This window comes from Phoenix dactylifera, unplaced genomic scaffold, assembly GCF_009389715.1.
Source record: "Phoenix dactylifera cultivar Barhee BC4 unplaced genomic scaffold, palm_55x_up_171113_PBpolish2nd_filt_p 000139F, whole genome shotgun sequence".
Lineage (NCBI taxonomy): Eukaryota > Viridiplantae > Streptophyta > Magnoliopsida > Arecales > Arecaceae > Phoenix > Phoenix dactylifera.
Genome location: NW_024067695.1, coordinates 76,373 through 90,756, shown reverse-complemented (window position 1 = coordinate 90,756; position 14,384 = coordinate 76,373). Strand labels below are relative to the sequence as shown.

The 14,384-nt window shown below is 46.5% G+C and overlaps 1 long non-coding RNA gene across 1 annotated transcript; it reads left to right on the top strand.

The window, feature by feature from the left end:
- Window positions 1–7,747: 7,747 nt before the first annotated feature.
- Window positions 7,748–8,777, top strand: LOC120104885. Its single transcript, XR_005507237.1, has 2 exons — window positions 7,748–7,855; window positions 8,591–8,777. It is a non-coding gene; the product is annotated as an uncharacterized LOC120104885 (long non-coding RNA).
- The last annotated feature ends 5,607 nt before the right edge of the window (window positions 8,778–14,384 follow it).

Sequence of the window (14,384 nt, the reverse complement as noted above, 5' to 3'; positions counted from 1 at the left end):
TGTTTACTTATATTAAAGACATTAAGTTCGACTTTCATATTGCCAAAAGATAACTTCAGCATCCCATTCCGACAATTGATCACAGCATTTGCTGTGGCTAAGAAGGGTCTACCTAAAATTATAGGTGTGTGATTGTCTGGATGTATTACAGGTTCGGTCTCAAGGATAACGAAGTCCACAGGATAGTAAAACTCATTTACTTTCACTATTACATCCTCTACAATCTCCTTGGGGTACTTCACTGTCCTATCTGCTAAGGAAAGGGTAATATTTGTAGGTTTTAATTCCCCCAAACCTAACTTTTGGTACACATAGTAGGGAAGTAGATTTACACTGGCTCCTAAATCTAATAGAGCTCTTTGGATGATCGTCTCTCCTATTTTTATTTCAATAGTTGGGCAACCAGGGTCTTTGAATTTCGGGGCAATCTGTTGTTGAATGAGGGATGAGGCTTGTGCAGCCATAACAGCTTGCCTAGAAATACTTGTTTTTCTTTTGACCGTGGTGAGGTCTTTCAAGAATTTTGTATAGGAGGGAATTTGTCTTATGGCATCGAGAAAAGGTATATTTATCCGAACAGTTTTAAAGACTTCCATGATTTCATCAAAGTTAGATTGTTTCTTGGAGTCCTGAAGTCTACTGGGGAAGGGAACCTTGGGTTTGTATGTTTCTATAGGTTCTTCCCTTTTTTCTGGTTTGTCCTGTTCTTGACCTCTCTTCTGAATTGGGTTCTTATCGGATTTATTTTTATTTTCTTTTTCATGTTCAGGAAGTTGGACTTTATTGTCCACTTGCTTGCCAGACCTTAGAGTGGTAATTGCCTGGACTTCATAGGTCGGATTTCCATTGATTTGATACTGACCTCTTTGATCTTGGATTTGTTGTCTACTAGGGTTAGGCACTGGTTGACTAGGTAGTTCACCTTTCTTCCTATCCCCTAGAGAGTTAGCTATTTGGCTCAGACTAACCTCAAGTTTTGCAATTGCTTGCGCATGGAATTGGTTAGTCTGGGCTTGGGCTGTATTGGTCTGTTGTTGTTGCTTGATAAAATCTTGTTGTTGTTTCATCATATTAGCCATCATGGTTTCTAATGGTGAAGATTGCTGTGGGATAGGAGCATTATAGGAAGGTACAGATGGAACCAAAGATTGGTTCATTTGTGGTGGCCCTATCCTGGAAAAGTTGTTCTGAAAACCTGGTGGACCACCTTGATGCTGAATAGGTTCGTTCTGCTTATATGAAAAATTTGGGTGGAACCTATTATCAGAGGGTGGTAAACTGGGCTGAACGAATTGGGAGTGGGCTTCTTAAAGGCACTATATGAATTTAGAGCATTTGCTTGCTCGGCCTTTATGGTGGACAGATTAGGGCAGCACTCCACTAGATGCTCTGGACTGTTACACAAGACACACAAACTATATGACTCGTGATCCACTTTCATGACGGGATTTGACTCTTTATATAACCCGGAACTAGTGGACACAGTGAAAGCATCAAACTTTTTGCCTAAATTGTTTACTCCAGTCACCAGATTGGATATAATATTTTTGAGATCTGGGTCTACTTTCATTTCATAATTACCTGGTTTCCTAGACCCGAACTCATCTCTATTTACTTCCTCACCATAGCTACTCCAATTTTGGGCATTTTCAGCTAAGTCAACAAGAAATTCATAGGCTTGATCTGGGGTTTGGTTCATGAACCTACCTTTGTGCATGGACTCGATCATGTTTCTATGCGCCGGAGGTAGTCCTTTGTAAAAGAAATGTACTAGATCAGCCTTGTCAAGCCCATGGTGCGGGCACTTGACCAAAAGATCATGGAATCTTTCCCAAAGTTGGGAAAATTCCTCCTCAGATTTCCTCTAAAAGTTCTTATGGCATCCTTAATTTTTTCTGTTTTAATCATGGGGTAAAATTTTGCCATGAACTTCTTAGATAGTTGTTCCCATGATGTGATGGAATTTGAAGCAAGGGAATACAGCCATGCAGCAGCACGATCCTCTAAAGTCATGGGAAACAACCTTAATTTAATACCCTCTTCATCTAAGTTTTGATTTCTAAACGTTTGACAGATTGTCAAAAATTTGTTTAGATGAATGTAGGGTTGTTCACTCTCGAACACATGAAACTTGGGTAACATATTTATTGTTGCAGCCCGAATTTCAAATTGGGCTGCATTATTTATTGGCAGTACTATACATGTAGGTGGACTAGCGGATGCAGGAGCGAATAATTCATTCAGGGTTCTAATATGTTCACCCATTGTAGAGATCGACAGTTGGTTTACAGTTCGCAGGTTATGATGAAAAGTTCTGTCAATCTCAGGATCAAATGGGGTTAACTTATCCCTTAATGACCTTCTACCATGCATACATTTTCCACAACTTAATTAGACTCAATTTTTTAAACGAAATCCTAAAAGATAAGAAGAAGGGCTAGACCAAGATGACCACAATCAACACCACACAACAATTTGACCCTATTAGTCTTAGAGCTAAGTGAGGTTTAGTAGCTTCTTAAATCTAGTTGCACAGAGACTTTCAGGTTAAAAAGTTCTTGAAATTCTCTCTAGATTAGACAGCCCCTAATCTTCCTTTCAGATTAAGCTTGAGCTTACCAGTTAAGTGATCCAGTAACCAGTGACCAAGAAAGTCCCGGGGTGTGCGGTGGTGCCAGAAGGGATACACCGATACCACAATACCCGTAACAGTTCTCACTGTTGTAAAACTTTCCTAGACATCACCAATTACTAAATCCTCACTGGAGTGGCTTTCAGCCGCTTCTTTCCAAGAGCCTAATTGAGCTCGAAAACCCTAAGGCCAACGTCTAATTTGATTTTAATTTAATTTGGCTTAGGATAAGTATGCAAGGTGGTGATTTTTGGGCTAAGGACAGGTAATGACTTCCCGACCTTATCTTTTTAATGGGTTTTGTCCTTAATTACTTTATGCAAATGCTTAATACTAAATGCAGCAAATAATCAATATTTTTTTTTTAAAGTTTATGCAATGTCATTAGGTTGTATTGATTAAATGAGCAATCAATAATTTTTTTTTTATTTTTATTTTTTTATATAATTTTTTATTTTTATTTATTTTTTTTTATTATTTTTTTATATAGCAATAACTTGAATGTAAACTAAACACAATTCTTATGCGTCAGTCAATCTCCGAATGCCCGTTGAATAAGCTCTGGAGATTACTCCGTGAGGAGTCCCAATAGAGGTATGATAACCTCGGGGGATTGCACCCTGTCAATTACTAGCAAAAATAATAAAATTATATATATATATATATATTTTTTTATTTTTTTAAAAAAAATTTTCTTTTTAAACTTCAAATTTCGAATCTCAGAATTCAAATTTTGAATTTAAAAAATTTTGAATTTTTGAAAAAATTTTTTTGAATTTTTTTTTGAATTTTAAATTTCGAATTTCAAATTTCAGAATTTAATAACTACGAAATTATTAACTAGAGATTATAAAAATAAGAAAAATTAATAAAAAAAAAAAAATAAAAACTTACTACCGGAGTACGTTCACTCCGGGCATCCAAAATTTGATTTGATCTTCGTGATCGTTCTTGCTTCTCGATTTGCCTCTCCGGCAACGGCGCCAAAATTTTGTTCGTCCGATTCCTATCTAACTAAAAATATGCTAGACAGATCGTTGTTAGAACCGACGAACAAAGTTTAATTTAAATTTTTACTCTTACCTGTTCTACTCGAAGAATAGCGGTTGTAAGAGGTCGATCCACAGGGAGGCGATTGGAGTTGCATAAAAATTAGAACATTCACTCGGATTCAAAATCGACTTTTGAATGATGGAAGAAAAAAAACATTATGTCGGGGATATTGACTGATTTCCTGGTCTACCAGAGAATTAATTTTTATTGAAATCAACTAGAGGACATATACTTAGATTTAAAAAGCATTTATATATTTAATAAAAAAAAGAAAGCTCTGGCATAAAATGGATGAAAACAGTGCTAGGAATATTGAAGACTGGAACATCAATTGCATGAAAGAAATTTTAATGTATTGCATAAAAAAAAGAAGAAAGATTACAGAATTTGAGGAACGGAAATTAAAAACAACAGAAATTAAAAACTTTAGTATAAATAAAACTCTCTATTAAAATAAAACTAAAAACCCCAAAACAACATGCTCTTAATTAAAATTCCAACTACAAACAACACATTACTCTTAATTAAAATAAAACAAAAAAAACAAAAAGCTAAAAACTAAAAAAAAGGAAGAAAGAAACACCATGCTCTGTTTTCAATGAAGTTGAAAACAGAGCACAACACTCTCTCTTCTCTCCCCTGTTCCGCCTTGAACAAGCCGATGGCCTCTCCTTCTTTGTTTCTTGGCCTCCACCCCAACCGAGCACTCTGTTTCTTTGGCCCTCAACCGAGCACTCTTCTCCTCTCTGCCTGCCTTCTTCCCCTCTTCTTATAGCCCTTGGAGATGCCGTGAATATGGAAGGCGATCTGGGCATTTTCACCGTGTGAAGAACGTGGTTGCTGGGACGAGGAGGAGAATGCGGATCCGGACTTGCTTCTTCGGGCCATGCTGGAATCATTGCGGAAGGAAGAAGATCTTGATGCGTGATCGCTGGGAACGTCGATCACGGAAAAGGAGGATGATGCGGGATCGACGGGAGGACGCCATTCACGGACGCGGTGCTTGGGGTTGCTGAAAATCCCCTGCTAATTCGCTGCTGTGGCCGGAAGAAGAGGAGATGGGGATGCTGCTTGGATTGCGGAGATGAAAGAAGGAGCAAGAGGTGTGGGATGCTGGGAATGGAAGGTGATCCGTGGCTGGGGCACTGCGGGAGGAAGAAATGGAAGGGAGCTGGGAGGACGCGGTGCGGTTGAGGAGCTGGGATGCTGGAATCGCTCGGAATGGCATCTGGGAAGCACGGTGATTGCGGAGGATTTGGAGACGCCTTGCAGCTGGGCTGGCATGCTGAGATGTGTCGGCTGGCATGATGGAGACGCAGACGAACGCCGGGCTGAAACGCACGGATGGAAGGTTGCTTCTGGGCTGATCGCGAGAAGAACGGGATCACGGGATGAGATGGATCCGTGGGTGCAGAGGCGGGTCACGGATGCGGTGGATCTTGAACGCGGAAAGAGGGAGGAGCCGGGAGCTTTGTGATGCGTGCGGACAGCTGGGAGGATATGGGAGACATCAAGTTCCATCCGATTAGTCATATAGTATGATATGAAATTTTGCTTGTAGACGGACGGGTCATCTATTCTCGCTGGAGGTCAAGTGCAATTCTTTCAAGTCATGGGTCACCCAGGACCTTATGGCAAATTTAGATTTGTCCAAAATTATTTTCCAAAGGCTCAAAAGAAATGGATCCGATTCGGACCCGAACCCGACTCGGACCCGATTTGAAGTCAAATTTGTAGTCAATGTGCATTTTATCTATAATTTATACTAATCTATGTTAAATCCAAATATAATATTAATCTAGTGAATTTATTATTATCGGTTAACAATAACACTAATTTTAGTAACATGTAGGTCGCACTTTTGTGCTCTCATCAATATACCTATTTGAACAGGTTTGCGGTTTTCCTAGGATAAAGGTTGATCATTTAATCACAGACAAAGTTAAGAAAAGAAAAATGATTATAGAATATTAAGAGCATTTGATACTAAAGATTTCTCCTATTTCTGTCAAGCCAATTATGATCTCTGTGTAGAATCAAGAGAAATTAATTTCTTGGGATATAATTATGGCATTTTAATCTAAGGTTGGAAGTTTGGAATTCTTTTGAAGGAGATCAAAAGAACTTACTATGTGTGGTAAATAAAAAGGATCAAGTTTTGAGATGCTGTGATTTTTGTATGTCAAAATCTTGTGAGTAGATACTTCGAGAGGGAGACTACTTGAGATCTCAGGGATGATGTGGGAGAAAGAAAAGTATTGGGTCCAAAGATAGTACAGCAAACTGTGGATAAGATACAGGTGATCAGAGAACGGCTCCTTATAGCTCAGAGTAGATAAAAGAGTTATGCTGACAATAGGAGAAGAGAACTGGAGTTTCATGTTGGTGATCATATTTTTTTGAAAGTATCTCCTACTAAAGGTATGATGAGGTTCGGGGTTCGTGGCAAATTGAGCCCTAGGTATGTTGGTCCGTTCGAGATCCTGGATAGAATTGGAGAAGTGGCATATCGTTTGGCTCTACCACCAGCTTTATCAGGTGTACATAATGTATTCCATGTTTCAATGCTGAGAAAATATATTCCAGATCCGAACCATGTGGTAGATTTTGAGCCTATAAGTCTGCATGAGGATCTGACTTATGACGAGTACCTGGTTAGGATTGTGGACAGAAAGGATCAAGTGCTGCGACGACGGACCATTTCTTATGTAAAGGTACAATGGAGCAATCACTCCGAAAGAGAGGCCACTTGGGAGCTCGAGGAAGAAATAAAAGTCAAACACCCTCAACTCTTTGGTATTCCAGGTACGTTAATTTCGAGGACGAAATTTTTTTTTAAGGGGGAGAGAATGTAAACCCCCCCCCCCCAAAAAAAAAGGGGGGACGGGCCGGCCCGAAAAGACCGGGCCCATCCCCTTATCACGATCGTGCCCTAGGCACGATCGGGGTGGACGAAAGGAGGGGGGCAAGGGGCGACGGCGGCGGCGGCATTGGAGAGGCCGATCGCCGGAGGAAAACGAGCGCCGGAGCCGAGAACCGGTCGGCCGTGGAGGAAGCCGGAAAGCCTCTCCTCCCTTCCCCACAAATCGGGAGAAAAGCTTTGGACCCGTGCGGGGAAATCCGAATTTCCTCTCCGATTTCGTCGCCGGAAAGGCCGCCGGAGCACCCCCACCGGACTGAGGTAAGCATGGTCCCTTCCTTATGCTTCTTGTTCTGGATTTTGGGTGGCGTTGGAGGGATTTTTGGCCGGTGAATCATCGGAGAAGAGTCCGAAACAGGGTACCCCTGTTTCGGCCTCTCTCTTCCCGATTCCGCCGCCGCCGACCGCCGGAATGGCCGAGATGCATGGCGGGAAGGGGGTTGATCGGATCTGTGTGAGGGTTGGAGATGATTTCTAGGGTTTTAGTGGGGATGGGGATGGTGGACCGAGGGCGTCCCGCACGGTTCCACCTCCTTCTTCTCTCCCTCTCGCGTCGGCTGGCCACCGGCGGCGACGGCGGCGGCGGTCGGGGGCCACTGGGGTTGCCGTCGGGTGGGGGCCGAGCCACTGCCAGTGGATCTTCGGAAGAAATGGAGGAAGGGGGAGGGGACAGTGTCGGTGGAAGAAGAAAAAGAAGAAGAAGAAGGAGAAGAGAAGAAAAAGAAGAAGAAGAGGAGGAGACCTCTTCTTCTCTCTTTCTCTTGGCTAGCCACCATCGCCGTTGACTGCAGCAGGGGCGGCCGGCGATGGTTTGGCCAATGGTGGCCGAGGGTGGGGAAGGTGAGGGCACGGCCACCCTGGCTGATGCCCTTGGACCAAAGAGGTGGAGGAAGAACCCTTCTCTCTCATCCACCCCTTCTTTTGGTCTCTTCACCGGGACCGATTATCGTCGCGGCGTGGCTGCGGCCATGGCTGGCGACGACATAGGCCGATGGTACAAGGGTGGGAGTCGGGCCACCCCGACTGCCCTAGATTTGGAGGGATTGAGATGTTTGGGGATCTGGTGATGGACCCCATAGTAGATGTGAATTATGGTTTAGAATATTTAAATATTAAATAATTTAGTTGTGAAATATAATTGATGTTGTAGGGGAAGAGTCAGCGGTGCCAGAAGATTTTGATCAGGGGACTCAGCACCCCAGCGAGTAGGTTGTGACTCGGATCCGTGATTGAGTCAGTCTACAATTTCTGTAAGAATCCCTACATCTGAGCACCTTTATTTATGCATATATTGGATTTATCGTTGGATATATTTTATTAGTATGTTGCTATTTGTTTTTGAGCTTGTATGACACTATGAGGTGTGCATTTTGCTTATTATGAAAGTATTGAAATAATTAAATTGGGAAGGAAGAACATATTTTTGAGAAATTATGAAAATATGTGACGTGATTGAAATGTGATTAAACATGTAAAACTAGACATGTAAAATGGGTTGGACTAACCTTGTCATGAGATAGCCTCTACGAGCTTATGCGTAGGATAGCTGCCACGAGCTTATGCGTGGGATAGCCTCTACGAGCTTATGCGTAGGATAGCCTCCACGGGCTTATGCGTGGGATAGCCTCTACGAGCTTATGCGTAGGATAGCCTCCACGGGCTTACGCGTGGGATAGCTGCCACGAGCTTATGCGTGGGATTTGTGCAGTCTTGGACTGGGTCATGATCTTGGTTAGTCCAACGCCAGAAGTAAAAAGTCTGAAGACTTGGGAATCATGGTATTACGTGAATGAATCACGAAATGTGAAAAAGGGATTTATGTATACAAAATGGTTTGTGTATATATTTGTTATTTGTTGAGCCTTTTGAAATGATGAAATGACATATATTTGATGCATTGATTATTTTATGATTTTTACTGTGTGTGGCTGTTGGGATTCTTACTGGGCTGGAAAAGCTCATACTACACTTACTTTCTTTTTCAGAGGCACTGGATTTGTAGAGACCATTGGGTGGAACGAGAAATCAGATCAGCATGGAGTCTGATTGCTGGATAGATAGAAGTTAATCTATCTTTTATTTATGGACATTTGAAATTATGTAATAAATCAGTACATTTTAGTTGGTTTGTTTTAAATACATTAATTATGGATTTATTGGAATTTTTGTTTATCTTAGGCCTTGCATGATCTTTAGGGCACTGCTCTAGGGCTCATGCGGCCGGTCGCGTGCCGGACCCGGGTGCTGGGTTCGGGGCGTGACAGTTTTACCTACTTTTCTTCAGTATTGCAATGCTTATTTGATTATTTTTTATGGTGGAAGAGGCTCATAAGGGTTAACGCTCCTCTAGCACTTCCAATCCTAGTAAAACCAGAACTTGGACCTAAGAGAGAAGGGAGCTTTTTTTTTTTCTTTAATTTTTTATTTACGGCCTCTTTAATTATACCTCTGAATTTAGTTGGGCTCAGTAGAAGTAGAAGCCCACTTTGGGGGTTTAGTTGGCCCGAAGTGCAGTAGAAAGGAAAACAAAGAGTTGGACGTCATTTCAGCCCAGGGAGCCGAGGCCACATCAACAGGGTGAGTGCCCACTCGGTTGTAAGTGAAACCAAATAGGCCCATAAAAGAAGATAGGCCGTGTCTGTCAGTTGCTCGGTGAGAAAATGAACCGGTAGGACTTGAACTTGCACTCATATTAATCTGCTTGATTTCTTTTTTTTTTTTTGCAAAATAAAAAAAAAAAAAAGGAGAAGAAGGGAAGAGGGGGGGGGGGGGGGGGGGGGGCGAGGAAAGGACAAGCCCACCCACGCATAGCAGCCCCCACCTCGCCAGGAGAATATTCGATGCGGACAGAAATGACCGTATGTTGGGCACCCCGGCCGGTTTTACTCATACCCTTTCCATCCGTGGGCTTAGCTCGGTTACCCCTCTAGGCTCCGGCACGAACTCTCCGTATGAGTACGTCATACCCGGCACCACCGAGGCTACAAGCAGACCAATATGCCCTTCCAGATCCCGTGCCCCAGTAGGGAGCATCCGGTCTCCACAATTTAATTGACGCCTGTGTTTCGAACTCGAAATCACTTGGTTGGAAGTAAGGTCATGGTACCACTGAGCTATCACCTCAATGGCTGATATCCTTTTTTGGCAACAGAGAATGAAAGATCACTAGATCATCCGCTCTAAAACGATGAGCGAGATCCGGAGGAAAACTTTCAGTCCAAACTGACTCTAATTGCTTCATGCTAGAGAAAATTGGCCAAAAGATCTGCCACTTAGTTGGCTTGGCGCGGAACCTGACGACATAAGAAGTTAGGCGTTATGGAGCAAATAGACTTTATGTTTCGAAGTGCCGGATGGTGGGAAGTGCGTAAGGCCCTATTTGGGGGAGCTTTTGGAGGGCCAAAAAGTACTTTCTGGCCCTCCAAAAGTGCTTTTAGATAAAAAACTGTGTTTGGTAAATTTTTGGAAAAGCTATTTCAGCTTTTGCGGGAAGCTGAAAACAGCTTTTGGGTTTGGAGCTTCCTCCCAAAAGTTGTTTTCAGCTTTTTCGGAAAGCTGTATTTTTGACAAAAATGCCCATATTAAAATACAATAATTACACAGTTTGTCCCTTTATAAACCTAAAAATATGCTGGAGCCAAGAACCTTAGCCGTCAGACTCCCTTCCGTAAGAAAAAGTATTTTATACCTTTATTATTTTATTATACTATAAATATTTTATTATATTACATTACATTATAATACATTAATATGTTATTTTACATAATTTAATATTATGTTATATTATGAGAAATTAATTTATACTAATAATTATAATATTTTATACCTTTATTATTGTATTATACTATAAATATAATATATATTACTGTTGCTGGAAATTGAACCCGGGGGCGATCGTCGGTCGAAGAGAGGGAGCGGCAGGTGCTCACAGGGGAGTGGCGGTCTGTCGGCGGGCGGCGTCCTCCGTCCGGGTGCCTGCAGAAAAGCCGGTGGCCGGGTCTTCCGGCGCCGGCCCTCCGACGCTCAAGTCAGAAGGGGGGCAAATTATATGGGAAGAAGAAGAATAGTGTTTGTAGAGTGCCCAGTCTCCAACCCCCCTCTGAGAAGCAAAGGCTCCCTTTTATAGGGGGGTCGGTTTGCCTGTGATGTGATGGGGCGAGGCCTTAGTACGGCTCGGCATGGTGTTCGGATCGGCGCACGATCGGGTGAATCATTGCATTGATGTCGGAGGTGAGGTCGCCGTACGACCCAAGGTGGCACGCGATCGGGCGAATCATTGCATTGATGTCGGAGGTATGGCCGAGATCAGAGACTTATCATCGTTGATTGGACTCTGCTGGGCTGACTTGCCGTGGAGAGTTGCGGGTCCGTAGATGACAGAAGCCATGCGCATTGATTGTGGAGTAAGCCGGAGATCCGCACTAATTGTGGAGTAAGCCGGAGATCCGCATTAATTGTGGAGTAAGCCGGAGATCCGCATTAATTGTGGAGTGAACTGGGGGTTTGCAGGGGTCATGCGCAATAAATGCCAGGGCAGTGGCAGGATATGGCCCTCGGCCGGACCTCGGAAGGGTACGGCCGTAGTGGGTAATCGACAAGAACAGACCTCGGGTATCGGAGGTTCTGAGGTCGGATGTTCCGAGGTCGGAGGTCGGACGCCGACTTCGGCTGCACCAGATCGGCGGTTGTGCGGCTTCTTAGGGGTAATTATGTCACTGGGGGAAAAACCATATTTCCCCAACACTCCCTCTACTTGCTTCTTCCAAAGGGTATCCCTCGCATCCAGGGTTTCTACGGGTAGTGAGGGGCCTGTTGGCTGAATCGGCGCCTCGGTCGGTTGCCTTACTCTGTGGGCCGCCATGTAGCACTGCTTGGCAACCAACTGATCTCCGCGGACCTCGCCTACTCCCCGGCCGGTGGGGAACCGCATGAGCAGATGGCGGGTTGAAACCACGGCTCGAAGGGCGTTTAGCCCTGGCCGCCCAAGGATGGCGTTGTAGGCTGAGGGCAGACGGACCACAAGGAAGTCCGTTCTTACAGTGCTCTCCCGGGGAGCGAGGCCAACTGTGACAAGGAAGCTGGCCTCACCTTCAACTGGGACCGAGTCTCCGGTGAACCCAACCAGTGGGGCATTGATTTTCCGGAGACGTCCTTCTGGCAACCCCATTTTTTGGTAGGCATGGTAGTACAAAACGTTAGCTGAACTTTCATTGTCAACTAGGACACGTTTTACATCAAACTTATTTACAATCATGGAGATGACCACAGCGTCATCGTGGGGGGTCTCAACCCCTTCCAAGTCCTCGTCCGAGAACGAGATGACTTCTTCAGCACGCAGGCGCTTCGGGGGGGGCTCCCTGGGCTGCTGCTCCTGCCGAGACTCCTCCGATCATATTGATGGTACCGGCGATGGGCCTGTTGTCGTCCGGGTTTTCGGGCAGCGTGGCGTTTTCCGCCGGCCTCCTTTCCTCGCGTCGGTTTCTCACGAATCGGTTGAGTACTCCCCGGCGGATGAGCGCCTCTATCTCGTCCCGGAGCTGGAAGCAATCCTCCGTGTCGTGCCCACGGTCTCGGTGGAAGCGGCAGTACTTCCTGGGATTGCGGGGAACTCCCGTATCCCGCATAGGAGGCGGGGGTCGGAAGAAATCCCGACCCTCGATTTCCATCAAGATCTCGGCCCGGGGGGCATTGACAGGTGTGTAGTTCTCGTACCTCCCTGGGTACGTCCGAGGCCGTGGTGGAGATCTTGGTCGAGGTGGGGTCCTCCGCTGAGCTCGCCCCTGCTGCCGAGGGGGGCTCCTCAGCCGAGGGAGGTTCTTCTCTCGACGGGGGGATCGGCTTCTCTGTCGGCCGCGCTCCTCGCGTCGTTTCTTCTGTTTCCTTGAGGCGGGCTCAATCGCACCCCGCCTGGAGGCAACTGCCTCCTCGGCCTTGGCGTACTTCCGGGCTCGGGCCAGCATTTCGGTGAAGTCGGCCGGGAAGCTCTTCTCAATGGAGAAGAGGAATCGGTAGGAGCGAACCCCAGTCTTCAGAGCCGACATGGCTATTGACTGGTCTAGCTCGCGAACTTCCCACGTGGCGGCGGTAAAGCGGTCCAGATACTCCTTGAGAGATTCCCCCTCCTTCTGCTTGATGTCCAGGAGGGAGTCTGACGTCCGTCGGTGGCGTCGGCTGGCGGCAAAATTGGTAGCGAACTGCCTGCCGAGTTGCTCGAAGGAGGACACCGTGTTCGGCTTTAGTCCAGAAAACCAAAGCCGAGCGGTCCCTCGAAGAGTCGCTGGGAAGGCCTTGCAAAGTATGGCCTCCGAAGACCCTTGTAGAGCCATAAGGGCTCGGTAACTCTCCAAATGGTCGAGGGGGTCGGTAATTCCGCTGTAGGGCTCCACCTGAGGCATTTTGAACCTCGCGGGGACCGGCTCATCCTCGATCTGGCGGGAAAAGGGGGACTTGGTAGTGAACTCAAAGTCTCCCTCCTGCCTTGCCTTCTTACTGTGGAGCGCTGCAATTTGGCGCTCCAAATGCTCAACTTTCCTGTCGAGCTCCCCCGCCCGTGGGATTGTCACCGTGGTCTGCGCCGGCTCACGGTGGTCCGGGGCTGACTCAGCCTCAGAGGGTTGGGGTCTTCTGTTGAAATCTTCCCCCGGTAGCTCTCTCCGGGGAGAAGTCCGCTCTTCATTGTTGGCTCTGGAGGAGCCATGCAAGTTCTGGCCTGGGAGAACTGGGCCGTTGGGAGGGAATTCCGGCAAGACCTGGGCCTGCGGGGGGAGCGTTGGTAAGGCCTCCTCGCGTCGCAGGCCCTGAACGGCGGCGGCCAGGGCCTGGACTTGTTGTACCAGGGCATTGAACTGTTCCGGCTGGACCTGAGGAACCGGGTCAGCCGGAGTAGGCGAATTCTGGACGGAGCGTCCAGGACTTTGCGGGGGACGCCGGGAGATGTTGGAGGCTCCCTTGCTTCTCAACTTCATGATCGCTATTCGGGCCCTTCCTCTAGCGCCAACTGTTGCTGGAAATTGAACCCGGGGGCGATCGTCGGTCGAAGAGAGGGAGCGGCAGGTGCTCACAGGGGAGCGGCGGTCTGTCGGCGGGCGGCGTCCTCCGTCCGGGTGCCTGCAGAAAAGCCGGTGGCCGGGTCTTCTGGCGCCGGCCCTCCGACGCTCAAGTCAGAAGGGGGGCAAATTATATGGGAAGAAGAAGAATAGTGTTTGTAGAGTGCCCAGTCTCCAACCCCCCTCTGAGAAGCAAAGGCTCCCTTTTATAGGAGGGTCGGTTTACCTGTGATGTGATGGGGCGAGGCCTTAGTACGGCTCGGCATGGTGTTCGGATCGGCGCACGATCGGGTGAATCATTGCATTGATGTCGGAGGTGAGGTCGCCGTACGACCCAAGGTGGCACGCGATCGGGCGAATCATTGCATTGATGTCGGAGGTATGGCCGAGATCAGAGACTTATCATCGTTGATTGGACTCTGCTGGGCTGACTTGCCGTGGAGAGTTGCGGGTCCGTAGATGACAGAAGCCATGCGCATTAATTGTGGAGTAAGCCGGAGATCCGCATTAATTGTGGAGTAAGCCGGAGATCCGCATTAATTGTGGAGTGAACTGGGGGTTTGCAGGGGTCATGCGCAATAAATGCCAGGGCAGTGGCAGGATATGGCCCTCGGCCGGATCTCGGAAGGGTACGGCCGTAGTGGGTAATCGACAAAAACAGACCTCGGGTATCGGAGGTTCTGAGGTCGGATGTTCCGAGGTCGGAGGTCGGACGCCGACTTCGGCTGCACCA